The following is an 8,414-nucleotide window of genomic DNA, read 5'->3' on the forward strand; positions in this document are numbered from 1 at the left end:
GAAGAGAGGAGAACAGTGGTCTGGAGAGACAGGGTGTTAACCCTTCTACCAGGGACTGTTTGATGATCCTGTAGACCAGGGTTGTGTGTGTGCTTGTGTTGTTCTCTTCCTAACCCTGGTCTCTTCCTAACCCTGGTCTCTTCCTAACCCTGGTCTCTTCCTAACCCTGGTCTCTTCCTTACCCTGGTCTCTTCCTAACCCTGGTCTCTTCCTAACCCTGGTCTCTTCCTAACCCTGGTCTCTTCCTAACCCTGGTCTCTTCCTAACCCTGGTCTCTTCCTAACCCTGGTCTCTTCCTAACCCTGGTCTCTTCCTAACCCTGGTCTCTTCCTAACCCTGGTCTCTTCCTAACCCTGGTCTCTTCCTAACCCTGGTCTCTTCCTAACCCTGGTCTCTTCCTAACCCTGGTCTCTTCCTAACCCTGGTCTCTTCCTAACCCTGGTCTCTTCCTAACCCTGGTCTCTTCCTAACCCTGGTCTCTTCCTAACCCTGGTCTCTTCCTAACCCTGGTCTCTTCCTAACCCTGGTCTCTTCCTAACTCTATTAGGAGGGAGGAGATTGCTGCCGTTTTAGTCTCCTAACCAACTGTGTTTTGTTGCATAGTTTGTAACTTATTATGTACATGATGTTGCTGCCATCATCTCTTATGACCGAAAAATAGCTTCTGGACATCAGAACAGCGATCACTCACCTCAAACTATTTTTCCTTTCATGAGTCTGATGCGAAGGACATACTGGTTTTCCCAGACCAGTCCCAAATCCCTGTCATTCACATGACGAAAAGACAGAGATACAGGGGGCGGAGGTCAGGGTGCCTTGTGAGAATTTGTCGGCGGGTGGGTAACCCTCTACCATCCGTTCTATTGGCCAACGTGCGATCACTGGAGAATAAACTGGATGAGCTCCGTTCAAGAAATGATTTATACTTTTACTTTTGATACTTAAGTATATTTAAATCCAAATAGCTTTAGACTTTTACTCAAGTAGTTTTTTACTGGGTGACTTTTACACAAGTAGTATTTTACTGGGTGACTTTTACTCAAGTAGTATTTTACTGGGTGACTTTTACTCAAGTAGTATTTTACTGGGTGACTTTTACTCAAGTAGTTTTTTACTGGGTGACTTTTACACAAGTAGTATTTTACTGGGTGACTTTTACTCAAGTAGTATTTTACTGGGTGACTTTTACTCAAGTAGTATTTTACTGGGTGACTTTTACTTGAGTCATTTTCTATTAAGGATATCTTTACTTTTACTCAAGTATGACATTAGGTACTTTTTACACCTCTGGAGTTGAGTGCAGGAAATGCAGAAATGATAAAAGTGTTGAAATTAGTTTTGGGCTGAAGTTGAAAAGAACAGTATAAAACAATCAGAATGGAGAAAGACTCATTGAAATCACTTAGAATGTATCTGTTGCCACCCTGGGATCACTCACTACTCATAGAGCACCCTGGGATCACTACCCACTACCCATAAAGCACCCTGGGATCACTACTCACTACTCATAAAGCACCCTGGGATCACTACTCACTACTCATAGAGCACCCTGAGATCACTCACTACCCATAAAGCACCCTGGGAACCCTACCCACTACTCATAAAGCACCCTGAGATCACTCACTACTCATAAAGCACCCTGAGATAAAGCACCCTGAGATCACTCACTACTCATAAAGCACCCTGAGATCACTCACTACTCATAAAGCACCCTGAGATCACTCACTACTCATAAAGCACCCTGAGATCACTCACTACTCATAAAGCACCCTGGGATCACTACTCATAAAGCACCCTGAGATCACTCACTACTCATAAAGCACCCTGGGATCACTACTCATAGAGCACCCTGGGATCACTACCCATAAAGCACCCTGAGATCACTACTCACTACTCATAAAGCACCCTGGGATCACTACTCACTACTCATAGAGCACCCTGAGATCACTCACTACCCATAAAGCACCCTGGGAACCCTACCCACTACTCATAAAGCACCCTGAGATCACTCACTACTCATAAAGCACCCTGAGATCACTCACTACTCATAAAGCACCCTGAGATCACTCACTACTCATAAAGCACCCTGAGATCACTCACTACTCATAAAGCACCCTGAGATCACTCACTACTCATAAAGCACCCTGAGATCACTCACTACTCATAAAGCACCCTGGGATCACTACTCATAAAGCACCCTGAGATCACTCACTACTCATAAAGCACCCTGGGATCACTACTCATAAAGCACCCTGGGATCACTCACTACCCATAAAGCACCCTGAGATCACTACTCACTACTCATAAAGCACCCTGGGATCATTACTCACTACTCATAGAGCACCCTGAGATCACTCACTACCCATAAAGCACCCTGGGATCCCTACCCACTACTCATAAAGCACCCTGAGATCACTCACTACTCATAAAGCACCCTGGGATCACTCACTACCCATAAAGCACCCTGGGTCCCTACCCACTACTCATAAAGCACCCTGAGATCACTCACTACTCATAAAGCACCCTGAGATCACTCACTACTCATAAAGCACCCTGGGATCACTCACTACTCATAAAGCACCCTGGGATCACTCACTACTCATAGAGCACCCTGAGATCACTCACTACCCATAAAGCACCCTGGGACCCCTACCCACTACTCATAAAGCACCCTGGGATCACTCACTACCCATAAAGCACCCTGGGACCCCTACCCACTACTCATAAAGCACCCTGGGATCACTCACTACTCATAGAGCACCCTGAGATCACTACTCACTACTCATAAAGCACCCTGGGATCACTACTCATAAAGCAAATGTACAACTTTTAATATTCAAAAACCGCCCAGTTTTGCTGTGATATAATTGTTGGCCCTATCTGTCCTGTATGTCCTGTCTGTCCTGTCTGTCCTGTCTGTCCTGTATGTCCTGTCTGTCCTGTCTGTCCTGTATGTCCTGTCTGTCCTGTCTGTCCTGTATGTCCTGTCTGTCCTGTATGTCCTGTCTGTCTGTCCTGTCTGTCCTGTCTGTCCTGTATGTCCTGTCTGTCCTGTCTGTCCTGTATGTCCTGTATGTCCTGTCTGTCCTGTATGTCCTGTCTGTCCTGTCTGTCCTGTCTGTCCTGTATGTCCTGTCTGTCCTGTATGTCCTGTCTTCCCTATCTGTCCTGTATGTCCTGTCTTCCCTATCTGTCCTGTATGTCCTGTCTGTCCTGTATGTCCTGTCTTCCCTGTCTGTCCTGTATGTCCTGTCTGTCCTGTCTGTCCTGTATGTCCTGTCTGTCCTGTCTGTCCTGTCTGTCCTGTCTGTCCTGTCTGTCCTGTCTGTCCTGTCTGTCCTGTATGTCCTGTATGTCCTGTATGTCCTGTCTGTCCTGTCTGTCCTGTCTGTCCTGTCTGTCCTGTCTGTCCTGTCTTCCCTATCTGTCCTATCTGTCCTGTCTGTCCTGTATGTCCTGTCTTCCCTATCTGTCCTGTCTGTCCTGTCTGTCCTGTCTGTCCTGTATGTCCTGTATGTCCTGTCTGTCCTGTCTTCCTATCTGTCCTGTCTGTCCTGTATGTCCTGTCTTCCCTATCTGTCCTGTCTGTCCTGTATGTCCTGTCTTCCCTATCTGTCCTGTCTGTCCTGTATGTCCTGTCTGTCCTGTATGTCCTGTCTTCCCTATCTGTCCTGTATGTCCTGTCTGCCCTGTCTTTCCTGTCTGTCTGTCCTATCTGTCCTGTCTGTCTGTCCTGTCTGTCCTGTCTGCCCTGTCTGCCCTGTCTGTCCTGTCTGTCTGTCTGTCTGTCCGTCTGGTTGATCCTCTTTATACACTGAGTATGGTTGCTATAATACGATTATTAAGTCAGATTAATATAATAGTTTGATTTAAACGTTCACTTGCTTTGCTAGAATAACATTTTCCCTGAAATCAGGGACCCGAGGGGACTTTGATAAAGGCACAAAATCGGCAATCAATTTAAGTTCTACCACAGCGTCAATGTTATTTATGTGAAGCATATTTTATTCTGAATTCAGACATATAAAGTTTCTATGTGGGAACTATTTTTAATTCTTTGTTTTCCGAACTCTTGTCACAAAACAAAACGGGGTCTCCGGCTGCTCGAGCCACAGCCCAGATACAATACACAATAACTACTACTAGATACAATACATAATAACTACAGCCCAGATACAATACACAATAACTACTACTAGATACAATACACAATAACTACAGCCCAGATACAATACACAATAACTACAGCCCAGATACAATACACAATAACTACAGCCCAGATACAATACACAATAACTACAGCCCAGATACAATACATAATAACTACTACTAGATACAATACACAATAACTACTACTAGATACAATACACAATAACTACAGCCCAGATACAATACACAATAACTACAGCCCAGATACAATACACAATAACTACAGCCCAGATACAATACACAATAACTACAGCCCAGATACAATACACAATAACTACTACTAGATACAATACACAATAACTACAGCCCAGATACAATACATAATAACTACTACTAGATACAATACACAATAACTACAGCCCAGATACAATACACAATAACTACAGCCCAGATACAATACACAATAACTACAGCCCAGATACAATACACAATAACTACAGCCCAGATACAATACACAATAACTACAGCCCAGATACAATACACAATAACTACTACTAGATACAATACACAATAACTACAGCCCAGATACAATACACAATAACTACAGCCCAGATACAATACATAATAACTACTACTAGATACAATACACAATAACTACAGCCCAGATACAATACACAATAACTACAGCCCAGATACAATACACAATAACTACAGCCCAGATACAATACACAATAACTACTACTAGATACAATACACAATAACTACAGCCCAGATACAATACACAATAACTACTACTAGATACAATACATAATAACTACAGCCCAGATACAATACACAATAACTACAGCCCAGATACAATACACAATAACTACTACTAGATACCACAATAAGACAGCCCAGATACAATACACAATAACTACTACTAGATACAATACACAATAACTACTACTAGATACAATACACAATAACTACAGCCCAGATACAATACATAATAACTACTACTAGATACAATACACAATAACTACAGCCCAGATACAATACACAATAACTACAGCCCAGATACAATACACAATAACTACAGCCCAGATACAATACACAATAACTACAGCCCAGATACAATACATAATAACTACAGCCCAGATACAATACACAATAACTACTACTAGATACAATACACAATAACTACAGCCCAGATACAATACATAATAACTACTACTAGATACAATACACAATAACTACAGCCCAGATACAATACACAATAACTACTACTAGATACAATACACAATAACTACAGCCCAGATACAATACATAATAACTACAGCCCAGATACAATACACAATAACTACAGCCCAGATACAATACACAATAACTACTACTAGATACAGTACACAATAACTACAGCCCAGATACAATACACAATAACTACTACTAGATACAATACACAATAACTACAGCCCAGATACAATACACAATAACTACAGCCCAGATACAATACACAATAACTACAGCCCAGATACAATACATAATAACTACTACTAGATACAATACACAATAACTACAGCCCAGATACAATACACAATAACTACAGCCCAGATACAATACACAATAACTACTACTAGATACAATACATAATAACTACAGCCCAGATACAATACATAATAACTACTACTAGATACAATACACAATAACTACAGCCCAGATACAATACATAATAACTACTACTAGATACAATACACAATAACTACTACTAGATACAATACACAATAACTACTACAGATACAATACATAATAACTACTACAGATACAATACATAATAACTACTACTAGATACAATACACAATAACTACTACTAGATACAATACACAATAACTACTACTAGATACAATACACAATAACTACTACTAGATACAATACATAATAACTACTACTAGATACAATACACAATAACTACAGCCCAGATACAATACACAATAACTACAGCCCAGATACAATACACAATAACTACAGCCCAGATACAATACATAATAACTACTACTAGATACAATACACAATAACTACAGCCCAGATACAATACACAATAACTACAGCCCAGATACAATACACAATAACTACTACTAGATACAATACATAATAACTACAGCCCAGATACAATACATAATAACTACTACTAGATACAATACACAATAACTACAGCCCAGATACAATACACAATAACTACAGCCCAGATACAATACATAATAACTACTACTAGATACAATACACAATAACTACAGCCCAGATACAATACACAATAACTACAGCCCAGATACAATACACAATAACTACTACTAGATACAATACATAATAACTACAGCCCAGATACAATACATAATAACTACTACTAGATACAATACACAATAACTACAGCCCAGATACAATACACAATAACTACAGCCCAGATACAATACACAATAACTACTACAGATACAATACATAATAACTACTACTAGATACAATACACAATAACTACAGCCCAGATACAATACATAATAACTACTACTAGATACAATACACAATAACTACAGCCCAGATACAATACACAATAACTACTACTAGATACAATACACAATAACTACTACTAGATACAATACATAATAACTACTACTAGATACAATACACAATAACTACAGCCCAGATACAATACACAATAACTACAGCCCAGATACAATACATAATAACTACTACTAGATACAATACACAATAACTACAGCCCAGATACAATACACAATAACCACAGCCCAGATACAATACACAATAACTACAGCCCAGATACAATACACAATAACTACAGCCCAGATACAATACATAATAACTACTACTAGATACAATACACAATAACTACAGCCCAGATACAATACATAATAACTACTACTAGATACAATACACAATAACTACTACTAGATACAATACATAATAACTACTACTAGATACAATACACAATAACTACAGCCCAGATACAATACATAATAACTACTACTAGATACAATACACAATAACTACAGCCCAGATACAATACATAATAACTACTACTAGATACAATACACAATAACTACAGCCCAGATACAATACATAATAACTACTACTAGATACAATACATAATAACTACAGCCCAGATACAATACACAATAACCACAGCCCAGATACAATACATAATAACTACTACTAGATACAATACACAATAACTACAGCCCAGATACAATACATAATAACTACTAAGATACAATACACAATAACTACTACTAGATACAATACACAATAACTACTACTAGATACAATACACAATAACTACTACTAGATACAATACATAATAACTACTACTAGATACAATACATAATAACTACTACTAGATACAATACATAATAACTACTAAGATACAATACATAATAACTACTACTAGATACAATACACAATAACTACAGCCCAGATACAATACACAATAACTACTACTAGATACAATACACAATAACTACTACTAGATACAATACACAATAACTACAGCCCAGATACAATACATAATAACTACTACTAGATACAATACACAATAACTACAGCCCAGATACAATACACAATAACTACAGCCCAGATACAATACACAATAACTACAGCCCAGATACAATACACAATAACTACAGCCCAGATACAATACATAATAACTACAGCCCAGATACAATACACAATAACTACAGCCCAGATACAATAGACCGCTGTGACTCTGAAGGTGTTTACCTAATAACTACTACTAGATACAATACATAATAACTACTACTAGATACAATAGACCGCTGTGACCCTGAAGGTGTTTCCATAATAACTACAGCCCAGATACAATACATAATCATTACAAAGATGGCTCAGAAAACCAGGTGTTCTAACATGTTTCCTTCCAGTATCACCTTACGCAGATTAAGATGTACCATAGTAAGACGTTTTCATGACTAACGTCTGGTTTACTGCCAGCATCAGTTTAACCTCTAATGATTAGTAACCGAGGCCTAAGCTGATCAAATGTCTGGTTTGTATACTGAACAATAGTATATATATTATACTATACTGAACAATAGTATATATATTATACTATACTGAACAATGGCATGATCATTACACTTTGTGCTGGGGACAATAAAAGGCCACTTTTCAAATGTGCAGTTTTGTCACACAACACAATAATAACTAATCGCTCAAGTGTACCAAGTTTTGCGGGAGTGTGCAATTGGCATGCTGACTGC

Source organism: Oncorhynchus tshawytscha, linkage group LG18 (assembly GCF_018296145.1).
Source record: "Oncorhynchus tshawytscha isolate Ot180627B linkage group LG18, Otsh_v2.0, whole genome shotgun sequence".
Classification (NCBI taxonomy): domain Eukaryota; kingdom Metazoa; phylum Chordata; class Actinopteri; order Salmoniformes; family Salmonidae; genus Oncorhynchus; species Oncorhynchus tshawytscha.